This window comes from Rattus rattus, chromosome X (assembly GCF_011064425.1).
Source record: "Rattus rattus isolate New Zealand chromosome X, Rrattus_CSIRO_v1, whole genome shotgun sequence".
NCBI lineage: Eukaryota > Metazoa > Chordata > Mammalia > Rodentia > Muridae > Rattus > Rattus rattus.
Window position 1 is genome coordinate 84962727 of NC_046172.1, and position 14392 is coordinate 84977118.

At 36.6% G+C, this 14392-nt stretch overlaps 1 non-coding gene across 1 annotated transcript; it reads right to left on the reverse strand.

Annotated features, from left to right (window-relative positions):
• Positions 1-14041: 14041 nt before the first annotated feature.
• LOC116889519 lies at positions 14042-14173 on the reverse strand. The gene has a single exon (XR_004386461.1). It is a non-coding gene; the product is annotated as a small nucleolar RNA SNORA17 (small nucleolar RNA).
• Between the last annotated feature and the right edge of the window lie 219 nt (positions 14174-14392).

A 14392-nucleotide genomic window follows, 5' to 3' on the forward strand; every position in this document is an offset into this window, starting at 1 on the left:
GTACTCTTCTATGAGTATAGCAGAATACTATTTGGCATCATTGCATTGACTTTATTATTTCTTTTGACAGTTGTGTGTGGTTCTAGCATAGGGCTCTGGGCCATCTAGACTCTGATTTCTGGTCCTCAAGGCAATGTCTTGGGTGAGTTCCCTCTTGTGCTATAGGTGTCTAGATGGACCAGTCATTGATTAGCCACTCCAACAATTTCTATGACAACTCTACTCCAGCCCCTCATGCTGGCAGGAGAAATTGTAGGCAGGTTCTGTAGCTGGCTTGGTGTCCCACGCCAACCTAGCCACAAAGACTTCTAGTCTGTTAATACTCCAAAATCTGTACTTTCATTTCAGTGTCAAATGTATTGGGTTTATGTAGGCTTTAGTTTTTAAACCTACTTTATTTAGGGTTTTTAAACACTTCAACTTCCCTTCTAACTCACTGAGCAGAGGTAGGGGAAAATGAAGGGTAATAGCAAAATGGTTTTGTGGATCTGTTTAGAAATAGTTCCTTAGGGCAACTTCACTAGTTGTCAGGATACCAGCAGCCTAGTTCAGTGGCAAACACCAAATACAAATCAGTAGTAACATGATCCAACAGAAATAACAGGTCCCTACCTAATTATCAGGAGTCATGGGAAGTGGACAGAATCAGGCAGAATACCACAAGAAGTTCTTTGGCATGCTACTCTCTACAAAGTGAAGACCAGCTAAGATCAGCAAAATCCAGTGCAGACCATGGGAGACCATGGAAACACTGTGTAGTTTAGCAATATAAGAGCATCCTCTCCCTGTTGGTGGGGTTCCATTTATATTCTTTCTAAGCATCACTCACTCTCTCAAGTGTCTGTATTCAGAAAAATATGCCATGACCTCTCAAATACAGCTCCAAGAAAAACCATCACATGACACACCTGAGTTGTTAAAGAAACCAGAAATTTCCCCTTCAGTTTTATACATTTTAAATTGGTGCTACAATAGTAGAATGTCCCTCCTTTTAGTTCTAATATTTGCTTAAATAATACTCCACAAGGCTTGCTATGTTTTAAATTTTAAATATACTAAATCTTTTCATTTAAACTTGGAAAGTTTTTAAAAAGTATAATTAAGGAAAACACTCTGTGATAATCAAAAGACAACTTTTTTTCTCATTACAGAACAAGAAGAATTTTCTTCTCTCCAATTTACCAGATTTTTGCAAAATAGTTGAATATTGTGTTCACCCTAGTGAGCAACTTGACTTTATAAAAGAATTCCCTAAGCATCAGTTTTTACCTTACTCAGTCTTTGAGTTCAGAGAACATTTTTCTTGATGGTGTCTGCATTGAGTTAGACTTACAAGAAATCAATTACAAAATCAAGGAAAGCTTCTTCCACATGCTTATACAAAAGTTGACTAATGAGTCACCCTGGAAGGAATCAAAGAATTCTGGGTACTTTACTTCATTCTTTGAGCATCTTCCAATATTCCTGATCCAAAAAAAATGCTTTACTTCATCCCTGATTGCTTTTTAGTCTACTTCATGTTCTCTTATCTGTACCTTACACACTCCATTTCCTTATGCATATTTTTTGTAGAATGTTTTCTTGTCACATTCAATAATCCTTTTTTTGTCATAGATCAATATAGTTTTTTAGTGAAATTAAACAATGTACCTTTTGGTTTAATAAATATAACCTTGTTGTCTTTTTTGATAGCACACATATATGTTTAAAATAAATATGGTTTCAACAAAGGACAAAAATAAGAATTTTTTTTTCACTTTATATCCCAAGCACTGCCTCTGCCTCACACAACCATCCTCACTACCTGGTCATTCTCCTCTGAGAGAATGGAGGCCACCATGGATATCCACACACTGGCAAATCAAGTATGTACAAAGCTAGGTGGTTCTTCTCCTACCGAGGGCAGACAAGAAAATTCAGACAGATCAAACTGCACATCTGCCACATACATGCAGGGAGAACCTAGGTCCAACTCACATGTGCTCTTTCATTGTTGGTTCAGTATCTGATAGCACCAAGGGTCCCAGTTGTTTGACTCTGTTGGTCTTCCTGTGGAGTTCCTGTCTTCTCTGTGGGCTTGCAATCATTCATCTGGTTCTTCCATAACAGTCCCCAAGCTCCCCCCATTGTTTGGCTCTGAGTGCTTGTATCTGTCAGAGTCAGCTGCTGCGTGGAGCCTCTTAGAGGATCTTTATGCTAGGCTCCAGTCTGCAAGCATAATAGAATATCATTAATAGTGTCAGGTATTGGTGCTTGCCAATGAGATGTGTCTCAAGTGGGGCCAGTTATTACTTGCCCATTCTCTCAGTCTCTGTTCCACCCCCTTCTGTGCAATTCTTGTAGGTAGGATAAATTTGGGGTTGAAGATTTGGGGATGGGTTGCTGTCCTTATAGCTCCACTGGGGTTCCTGTCTGACCAGAAGATGTGCCTTCTTCAGTTTCCTTATCCTCACTGCTGTGAGTCTCAGCTAAGGTCACCCACATTAATTCATGGGAGTTGCCCTTATTCCAGGTCAATTGCAAGTCCTTAAGATGTCTACCTTTTCAAACCCTGACAGCTCGAGATTTCCTTCATTATCATGGTCATTTGGCCATCTCCCTTGTCTCTCCCAATACATCATACTAAATCCCCCATTCCCTTCTCATTCCCTCTCCCACTCAGTTACATTCCTTCATTTCCCTTGTGTACATACTTTTTGCATTTGCCTGCAAAATTCATAATACCTTTGCTATTAAAAATAGCTGAAGAGTGTTTATTCAATTATGTTGGTATACCACATTTTCTTTATCCATCATTCAGGTGAGGAAAATCTAGCTTGTTTCCTGTTTCTAGTAACTATGATAAAAGCCATGAACATTGTTGAGCAAGTATCCCTTTGGTGTAGGAGGGCATCTTTTGTGTATTTGCCCAGGTATAGTTGCTTCTTCAGGTAGAACTATTCCCAGGTTTCTGAGTAAATGTCAAATTTATTTATAAAGTGGTTGTAGAAGTTTGCAGTCCCACCAACAATGAAGAAATGTTACCCTTGCTCCACATCCTACCCAAAGTGCGCTATCTCTTGTGTTTTTACTCTTAACCATTCTTAGGGGTATAGGGTGGATTCTCAGAGTTGTTTTCATTTGTATTTCCATGATGGCTAAGGACTTTGAACGTTTCTTTAAATGCTTCTGAGCAATTAGTGGATTCTCTGTTGAGAATTCTCTGCTTAACTCTACCATTTTTAAATTGGGTTATTTGAGTTGTTATTGTCTAACTTCTTGAAGTTTTTTTTTTTTTTTTTTAATGAATTTGGGATATGAGACTTCTGTCTGATATAGAGTTGGTAAAGACTCTTTCCCAATAAGTTGGCTGCCATTTTGTGCTCTTGACAGTGGCTTTTGCCTTGGAGAAGTGTTTGAGTTTCATGAGGTTTCATTTATCAATTGTTGATCTTAGAGCCTGAGCCATTGGTGTTCTCTTCAGGAAGTTGTCTCATGTACTGATGAGTTCAAAGCAGTTCAACCCTTTTGATTCAGTTAGATTTAGTATGTTGGGTTTTATGTTGTGGTCTTTGATCCACTTGGACTTGAATTTTGTGAAGGGTGATAGATATATGACTCCATTTTCATTCTTCTACATGTAGACATCCAGTTAGACCAGCATCATTGGTTGAAGATGCATTTTTTCCATTGTATATTTTGCCTTCTTTGTCAAAAATCAAGTGCCCATATGTGTGTGGGTTTATTCCTAGATCTTCAATTCAATTCTCTTGATCAACTTGTCTGTTCAGGTACCAATACCATGTGGTTTTTATTACCATTGTTATGTAATAAGTTTGAAATCATGGATGGTGATTCCTCCAGAAGTTCTCTTATTGTACAGGATTATTTTAGTTATCCTGTTTTTTTTTCCATATAATGTTGAGACTTGTTCTGTCTAGGTCTGTATAACATTACATTGGAATTTTGATAGGAATTGCATAGAATCTGTAAATTGTTTTTAGTAAGGTGACCATGTTCACTATGGAAACCCATGAGCATGGGAGATTTTTCTATCATCTGGTATCATCATCAATTCCTTTCTTTAGCAACTTAAAGTTTTTGTCACATGGTATGGACTGAAGTTTGCCCCACAGCAGGACATGGCCTCTTGGGGAGGCAGAACACAGGGATTTTGACTATGCTGGCTGGGCAGGTGCTAGGCTGTAGGGAAGCCTCTCTGGGGGAGGTGGGAAAGCACAGTGTGAGACATGGATAATCCAGAGCTAGTTAGGGAGTCACAGGGCCTGCAGCAAGGCCTGGCCTGTGAGGTTTTCTGACTCTTGGACATCCAAAAGCTTTCTGGAGCGAACAGAGTCAGGGACCCATGGGCTGGGGTCAGCATTTGGGGCCAAGGGTCATAAAAAGGTTATCCCAGCAGGGTGGTTTTTCCTTAGCTTGATAGAGGAAGGCTTGGTGTAGGTTGTGGCTGGGAGCACAAGAGGAGTTAATAGGGGTGGCGTGTGTGTGTGTGTGTGTGTGTGTGTGTGTGTGTGTGTGTGTACCATTCTTATTTTGTGGGTATTGAATTACTTATTTCCTGTGTTTCCTTGGACGTAGTTATCCTTCATTGGTTGGCGTTTTCCTTCTTGCTTTTTCTGTAGAGCTGGGTTTGTGTATGTATACATATTGTTTAAATTTGAAAATGTCTTGAAATATCTTGTTTTGTACCTCTATGGTAACTAAAATTTTTGCTAGGTATATTATTCTAGGCTGGCGCCTGTAGTTTTTAAGAGGTTGCAGGATATCTGTCCAGGCCCTTCTACCTTTGTTGAGTCTCATTTGTGAAGTTCGGTGTAATTCTGATAGGTCTGCTTTTATATGTTACCTGGCCTTTTCCCCTTGCTATATTTAATATTCCTTCATTGTTCTGTAGATTTTGGGTTTTGATTATTATGTGGTGAGAAGATTTTATTTTCTGGTACAATCTAATTGGTGTTCTGTAAGCTTTTTGCATGCTTAAAGGCATTTCTTTATATGTATGCTGGAAAGTTTTCTTCTATGATTTTATTGAAAATATTTTCTGGACTTGATTCTGAGACTCTTCACATTTCTCTATTCCTATTATACTTAGATTAGATCTTTTCATGGTATCCCAGATTTCCTGGATATTTTGTATCAGAAAAATTTTAGATTTAATATTTTCTTTGACTGAGATATCACATTCTTGTATTGTAAATTCGAGGATGAGATTCTCTCTTCCATCTCTTGTATTCAGTTGGTGATGTTTGTGTCTATTGTTCCTATTCTCTTCTCCATGTTATCTGTCTCCAGGTCTTCAGGATGCCCTAGATTTGTGAGTTTTTCTTTCCTAATTGCTTTGGTTTTCAACTCTTTTATTTATTTTCCTCACCTGTTTAATTAGATTTCCTTGTACTTTTTTAAGGGATTCGTTTGTTTTCTTTTTAAAGGACTCTACTTGGTTGATTGTATTTTCTTATATTTATTTTCTTTGCTTTGGTTATGTTAGGATATCCTAGGGTATTAGTAGGGTAGCTGTCCTCCAGAGGAAGTTTTATATTGCCTTGGCATTTGTTGATTCTGTTCTTTTTGAAGGCCTTTAGCCAATCAATGGCTTTAGTCCCTGGATGTTCCTGTTGTAGTAGGTATTGAGAGAGAACGCAAACTCTAGGGTTCTTGGGGGGCAGTCCTCTATGGGTATCATTGAACTATATGGTTCTGGATTATTAGTTCTGATGAAGGTAGGCTGAGAGGTGTTGAGAAAACAGGGGTCCAGAGAGGATAACAGGCTGCTCAGGCAAGCTGGGGATGACCCAAAAGACTCAGCGGGCAGAGAAGATGGGTGTGGGAAATGAAGCTAACTTGTATGCTTCTGTATGGGCAGGTCCAATAAAAGTGGGTGGAGAGGTAGTGGAAAAATGGACATCAGCAGGGGATAGCAGTGGTCTCAGGGCTGCTAGAGGTACATTATGTGTCTTAGCAAGCAGGGAAGACAGTGTGTGAAGGGGTCTTATCTGCATGCTTACCTGTATGCTTACCTGTATGCAGGTTTGATGAAGGTGGGCAGAGAGGTAGCCAAGCAGAATATTTTTTACCCTCCATGTTTAATTAAAATTATAATATTTTTTCTAACCTAGAAAACCTAAACATATACAAATTGTTAATATGTTTATTGTAATAATTATAATACATATTTTGATATAACATTAAGGGAAAGGTCTATCTTAATTAATTTCATGTGACTTCTTTAAAATTTAAGCAATGCATCATGTTTTAATTTAATTATTCTACCACTATTAAAATTACTATGTTCGTAAGAAAGACAAAAGTAAATTTCAAATACTGAAAAATGTTGCATTAGAGAGGTTGAATCTTATACAAGTAAACCATTATGCCATTTTTTAAATAAGTAAGATTACTTTTAGAAGTAAATTTGTTTGAAAAAATATGATGAAAATCCTGTCAAGTTGCTAGTGTCTAAACATATAACGTCTATTCTCCGGTTTATATGTACCTTCTCTATGTCACATTTATCACATTAAAATATATAAAATAAATTAATCCAAACATCCAATGGTAGATAGAATGGAAAATAAAGTGTAGTGTGTATATATAAGGGAAAATTATTTCTAAAATTAGGTAACACCTGTCACATAATAAATCCTTGGTTCCTGAACCTTGAGAATGTTATATTCAGTGAATGAACTCTGAAACAAACAAATTTATCCAAGCACACATTGATATCTACATTTTGATGATTGTCATGCATTTTTAAAATGGCTATTGAAGTCATTTACTCACATTTCTCTTGGGTTTTATGTTTATTACTTTTAAAATATTTTGGTCTTTCCTTTGTTGATATACAGAAATAATTTATATATTCTAAATATAACCCTTCATTGGATATAATAAAAATATCTTGTCACATTCAACAAAATAGAAGAAATGTGTAACCATTATTATCCTACTTCATAGTAGTTCACGAAAATATTTACAAATGTTTCAAGGTATCAACAAATACACAGGAATTTTGAGGGAGACTACTACAAAAACTTAGTAAACTAAAGCAAAAAAAAATTACAAATAGGATTTGGTCAAATTAAAAACCACTTCACAAAGGATGAAAATAACAGATGTGAGTGACATATAAACTGTAAGAAAATATGTCATTATTAAAAACTTGCCGTAATTTTGTTTCTGTTGTGATAAACACGATTACCAAAAACAACTTTGGGATGAAATTGTTTCTTTAATCTTATAACTCTCAAGTCACACTTCATAATGGAGGAAAGTCAAGAAAGGAAGTCAGGTAAGAACGTGGAGCAAAAAAAACTAAAGCAGAGGCCAAAGACCAGTGGTTCTCCACCTTCCTAATGCTATGAGTCTTCAGTACAGTTCCTTGTGTTGTGGTAATCCCCAACTATAAAATTCTGCTATTTCATAACTGTAATTTTGCATTATGAATCATAATAAAAGTTTCCGATATGCAGGATATCTCACCCTCAACCCCCTTGAAAGGGTGATTCAACTGGAAAGGGGCCATGGACTATAGGTTGAAAGCCATTGCCATAGAGGAAGACTGCTTAATGGATTGCTCCGCATGATTTGTTTACCTTAACTTTTATACAGTGCAAGGGGGTGACAGTGTCCACAATGATCTGGACTCTCCCATATCAATCATTAATCAAGAAAATTTCCCACAAGCTCTCCTACTGGCCAGTTTGATGGAAGTATTTTCTCAACTTTTCTGAGCTTTCTTCTTCTCAGATGACTTTAGTTTGTGTCAACTTGACAAAAATATAACCAATACAAAAGTTAATGACAAAAAAATATGACTAATTACGCTACTAGGTAATAAGAGATAAACTGTGGTTATTAAAGGGAAAGGAATTTCTCAAAAAAGCAGACAAATGGCTACCCGACAATAAAAAATAATAAAGTTCACTGTTGTTGACCAAGAAATGTCCACTGAAAGTCAGATGAGGTCTAACAGTATATACTCTGACAATGATTACTATGAAGTAGAATAACAAATGTTACTGTTAACAAAAATAAAGTTGTTGGTGAAAATAAATTAATGTAATTGAGGAAAAACTATTGTCATATCATCCAGTAATTCCACATTTATAAGGTATTTATAAATAAAAGCATAAGAATTTAATGTATAAGTTCTATCATTTTCTATAACTTTGATGACATTATAGTCAGTGAAATAAGGGAAAAACATATTCTATATGTGAAAAGTTTGAATGCAGAGAGTAGAATTTTGGTTAGTAAGGGCTGACATGATGAGGTCTGTTGGGGAAGTGTTAAACAAAGAACATAAAATTATACAGGAGGAACTAAAAGGATCTATACTCCAACATGGTGACTATAGCAACGATGTAATCTACTCTGGAGAACTGCTGAGATTAGATTTTAAGTGTTCTCACCACTAGAACTGACAAGTGTGAAAGATAATGTGTGAACATATTAATTAACTCAATTTAGTCATCCCACAGTGTGTGTATGTTTTGAAAAAGCATGTTGTACATGATAAATACATATAATATTTTATCTGATAATTTCAAATACATAATAAAATAATTTGCTAGATATATCACATAAGCATCTAGACTATTAAAATCTATAGTATTGCAAGAAGGCTCTTATTCCAGTTGTAGAGATGCAAGTTTCATTCATTTAGGACTCACATAGTATGAGCTAAATGAAATTGCCTTTTTAAAAAGAGTATCTACAGTGCTGAAAACAACAAAATATACAGAAATCTGCTACTGTTTAAGCATAGGAAGTATTTAGTAAGACTTTAGATATTAAAGATTATTCAGTAAGAAAACACTATTTTCACCTTTAAAATAGCGGGTTTTAGGCTATTTAAGGGTTTGACCTTAATATTGTTGTTCTTCCTATGAGGTTGCAAACCCCTCAGCTCCTAAGGAGGAACAACAATATCAACCAACCATATCCCCTAAAGCTCCCAGGGACTAAACCGCAAACCAAAGAGTACACAGGTGGTGCTCATGGCTCCAGCAGCATATGTCCAGAGGATTGCCTTATCTGGCATCACTAGGAGGGGAGCCCCTGGGTCCTGTGGAGGTTTGATTACCCAGGATAGGGAAATGCTAGGCTGCTGAGACAAGAGTAGGTGGACAGGAGGGGGAGTACCCTTATAGAGTTAGGACGGAGGAAGGAAGAAGGGTTAGGAGGTTTGTGGAGGGGAAACTGGGAGGGAAGATGGCATTTGAAATGTAAATATAGTAACCAATAAAAATATAATCCATACCTGTATGAAATTGCCTTAAGTAAATATAAAAAGCTATAAAAAAAAAGTTTGCCCTTGAAGGTGATTATCGATCCTCAATAGTTCTCTTGGTTTTCTATGGTAAAACTGACTACTTGCTCTCATGCATCTTCATACTAAATTCCCCCCCAAATATGAAAAACTGATTTAAAACTTGATCCATTGTATCTACATGTGAAAATACAGTTCTTTAGAGTTTATCCAAACTATGCTGGTTTATATGAGAAATATACTCTATATGCTCTGATATTTGAAGACTTAATTCCCAGTTCTCAATGATATTTGGGAAGGTTATGGGATAAGCCTTGCTGGAAGACATGGGTCACTGGTGGGGGACAGTAGAGATAAGAGTTTATTTTCCTGCTTCACTTCCAATTTGTTTTCTGCTTGCTTCCTCCTTATGACTGAAAATGCTATCTCTCAGCTTCCTACTATTGTGACCATTCTTTCCACTAGCAGTCCTTTCTCCCAAGTCATAATACATTCTCCTCCCAAAAAAGAAGACAAACCTTTTCTTTCATAAGTTGTTCTTGGTCATCATAGTTTGCCATACCATCAAACAATAAATAAAACTCACATCAAGGTGTGAATAATGAGTTGCACTAATTATTAGAAATGTAGTGATCTCTTTAGGAGAAAACTGTTCATACTACCAGGCATGAAATCTCCTCTGCTTACATATAGCTTAAAATGTATGTTCTGAGAAGTCCTTTTCAATACATATTTGTGTGGGCTAATATTGTTTGTCAACTTGGTAGGAGTTAAAATAATCTAGGAAAAATACCTAGATAAAATAAAAAATAAAAAAATAAAAATAAAAATACCATCTGTGAATGGTTTCTTTAATTAAATCAATTGAAATGCAAAAAGGTACATGGGCAGTAACTTTTATCCCTGGTTTATATACAAAGAGAACCTAATGGATTTTTGCTTTTGCTTGCTAAACTTCACCTCTGATTGGCCTTTGTCTTTACTGTGTTGTTCCTCTAACTGCTGCTGCTGCAGCATTTTTGACATGCTTTCCTAGTCTGAAACTCTTCTCATGAAATTGGCAAAACTTTTTTTTAACATTTGTGTTTAACTTTGAGAGCACTTATAGAAGTCAGAAAAGTAGAAACAGACCATTAGCCTATGGATAGAAGTGTCTTAATGAAGAAAATAGCAGACAGAAGGGATATGAAAGGGATATGTAATAATAATGAGGAAATTTTAAGTAGGAAGTTGAATAAGAGGATAAAGCAGAAAAGGGGGTCTAAGTAGAAGGATAACTAACAAAGACTTCTCAAAAAGCTACATGAGAACTCACTGGTTTATAAAGTTCCAAAGAATATTTAAACAAAAATTCTAATTGTAGTGAACTTATAATGAGTGAAGGGAGAATGTATTCCTCCACTAAGCCATAAATTATCAAATAAAAAACCTAGTATAAGACATGCTTCCCTTAGCAATGTTCTTCAGGGAAATTCCTTGACCACTGTCCCCTGCCCCAAGATACAAGCTATTTCTATTATTTTGGTTTTCTACCCTTATATTGATCTTTGAGACCCTGGCCTTTTGTTTAAACAGTGTTCAAACCGCAGAATACAGAAATTAAATTGCTTACTGAACTGGAATCTTCTTCCTACTTTAATATTGAAATGCTCTGGGGGCGTAATATAAACTTTTCAGAGATAAAATTATCAATAGTATTATTCACTTATGTACCTGTGAATTAAAATAATGCCAGTTGGATTTAAAGTACTTCTCCAAAAAGAACACATACAGGTACTATATAAATCAGGCAGAACCTCACTGACAATACAGAAAGTCCAAGGGGAAGAATATATACTATTGTGCTAAATGAATATACATTCAACTACCTCCTAAATACTTGCATTTCTTAATCAGTAGATTATTGCAGATTTCATCTTTTATTAGAAATTACTTTGTTTGAGATTGAAGAGAGTTTAGGAAGACCCAAATGTTAAAGAGAGAAAAAGTGGATGGTTATGACCTAAAATAAATAGGTCATCAGACACCTCTCCCAAAGGCCAGGGATCAAGTTTGAGGGCTTGGAAGATTTTTAATGTAGAATGGGAAATATTTATCTGTACATGACAAATCATTTATTTCAGCATGAATGGGGGCAGGACTCAAGACAACTCAACATTAACTGGGGACCTATTGGAAGTTGAAGCTGCTGGAAGGAAAAAGATTCAGTGTTCTACAGAAAAATCACTCTTGTTAGGCTGCCCATGCTCCACTGGATAAGATACAGCAATACTACTTGGATTCTGAAAATAATTTTTGAAATAAAAGAATATGAATTTTAAAGAATACTGTTGATGAGATGTGTAGAAGAAATAATGGCAATGAGGAAAAATATGACCAGATTAAATTTATACATGTATAAAAGTATAAAAATATTTTTAGAAACATCAGTTTCATATATAAATATTTATTCTGAAAGTTTTAGTTTATAGTGTCATGTAAGCCCTTTATTGAGAAAATGCTTTGTGAGTAAATTAGCTTTTAACTTGAGATCAAGAAACTTTGATATTTTTCCATTTTTTAATAACTTATAGTAACATAGTACAAAATTCTTTTGTTAAAATATCAATGAATTAACATGTATGCATGTATGCCTGAGCATATATGTACGTAGAACATATTCTTGCATGAGCAAATGGAAATCAGAAAAGACTTAGATGCCCTGAATTTTAGTGTGGGTCATGGGTATAGAATCTATGTTTCCTGCAATAGCAGCAAATGTTCTTAGCTACTGACCCACCTCCCCAGGGCTTCATGAGGCTTCTTACCAGGTTCAATGTGGGATTTGATATAAGATATTCTATGTAACTTAGATGTATAAATTTTGCATGTCTGCTTTATTATTTGTCTTATACAATATTATTTTTAAAATTACAGCTGAAAGTACAGCACAGTTTTTGTAAGGCACTGATTTTGTGCTTCTATTCCTTGTTCATTTTAAGATTTCTCCCTTCATATATTTTTTTTACCAATTATTACACTACCTCTACCTGAAATCTAAAAAGTTCAAGGAAGAAATTTAATCAATTTTAACATGACAATATAAAGTGTTTGATTATTTATATATATAAGATTCTTCTAGTATCATTTACTTAATATGTATTGTGTAAATATATATATATGTATGTGTACATATATATATATATATATATATATTTAAAACTTTTTAGTCATGATAGTACAAGAGACAATAATAAAAGTGTCTTCACCACCCATCCAGAATAAAGCTTACAGAAATTTCACAACATTACATCAGTCCACTTACCTTCCCTTCTAATACCCATCCCTCACCTCTCAATGCCTGCAAAGAAAAAAGACCTCATTTAAGCGCTGTGGTATGTCACAGTGAACCATTTTACATTTTGCTTGCAAATGTTCATTTCAATGATTGTTTGGTCTTACAAGGTCTCTGGCTTTGCTTCTCCCATCAATACTGGAACCTCCACAGGGACTCCTCTCAGATATTTACATATTTAGAACCAGACCCTTTTCATATATTCCAGCAGTTCTTGAATGTTGTCTGTGCATGCTCAGGTATGCCAATTCAAAGTGTTGGTTCTGGGCAAGAAAGGTATCTGTGTTGGTCAACCCTCTAGTTCTCCTGCTTTCACAACCTCTAGGACAGCTCACCCATATCCAGGGCTAGCTCTACTATATTGCCTAGGCAATGTTTAGGGACAGCTTTCCCAAGTGTTGCAGTAAAAGAGACAGGGTCAACTCTATTCCTCTCAAGAGTCCAGGCCCATGTGCTGCCATAGGTGATGAGGGGTAAGGGTAAAGAGTATCTATATTCTATGCTACCATACAGGGGAGAAGTGGTAGGGCCATCTCTAGTCGGCTCATATCCTAGGGACCTACTCACCCTCAATTGCCACATTGTACAGGGTCCTGCTTTCCATATTACTGTTACTAAGTGTGGGGTCAGCTTTCTTGCTTTCACACCTCCAGGGCTAGGTCTTTGATGATGCTCAGGTGAGGTGGGCTCAGTTCTGTACAGCCTCAGAACCTGCCCCCCATGTCCTGAGCAGCAGCCCAAACCAGGGACAACTGCCTGGGCTTTGGTGGTAACAGACTCCTATTGCTGCAGGCCCACAGACCAAGACTTGGCCTTCAGTGGCAGCACAGGCCAGGACCTCACCATGGTCTCAGATGGCATCACTGGCTATTCTTCTTAGGTTGTTCCTCACTAAAATTCAGGCTCCAGTTCTGCCTTTCTTCACTGAGCCCAAATCTTTCTTTATATTTTTGCCTTAAATTTATCTACCTCTAACTTTTCCTTCTTTGTCATCCCCACAGTATTCTCTGAGTTTCAAGGGTCTTCGTAGGAGTGGTCCCAGGAGTGCTATGCCTCTCATGTTTATTACAGCACCAGGTAGGGGTCATCTTGGCCACTGTCTGCCTTTTCTTCTGGCCTTCACTTGGTTCTGGACTGATGTCATTTCAGGCTGGCTTCATGTCCAGCCCCCATGGGGTTGTCTTTTATCTCTAAGACTTTTCTCTCAGGCCAAGAGGGTATCTCAAAAGGAGGACTGATTCTCTCAGGCTCACTCCTGTCCAGAGTCAGTAGTCCTAGTTGGGCTTCTTGTATTTTCCAGCTTCATCATGTGCTTCCTGGGAGCACATCTGGGCTTCTGTAGCACTTGACTTGTGGTTTTCTCAATCTAGCTTCCTATCTGAGCTCCTTGGTGCCAGACTGGTAGTTATCTCAGGTTTGCTTTTTTTGAAGTGGGTGATTTTGGGCTACTAATCATTTAGATGTTCATGTATCAGCACATTGAGCATGGACATAGTCTTCCTCTTTTCTGATACCTATCAATGCACATGTGACACAGCAACTACACCTGCAATGCCTCCAAGTGCAGGGCCTATAGCTGTGTAATGGTCTCGAAAATTCAAGTATGTTTTAGTCCAACACACAGGTTTATTTTTCACCATCAGCGTTAGAGAAGTAGATGATAAGTCTTATAGTAACTAAATCAATAGCAACAGCATATTATTATGAATAGCCATGCCCTCTGCTACAAGTTGAAACAATGAGAAATTATTGGGAAATTTTGGAAGAAATGTTCTATACTCTATTAA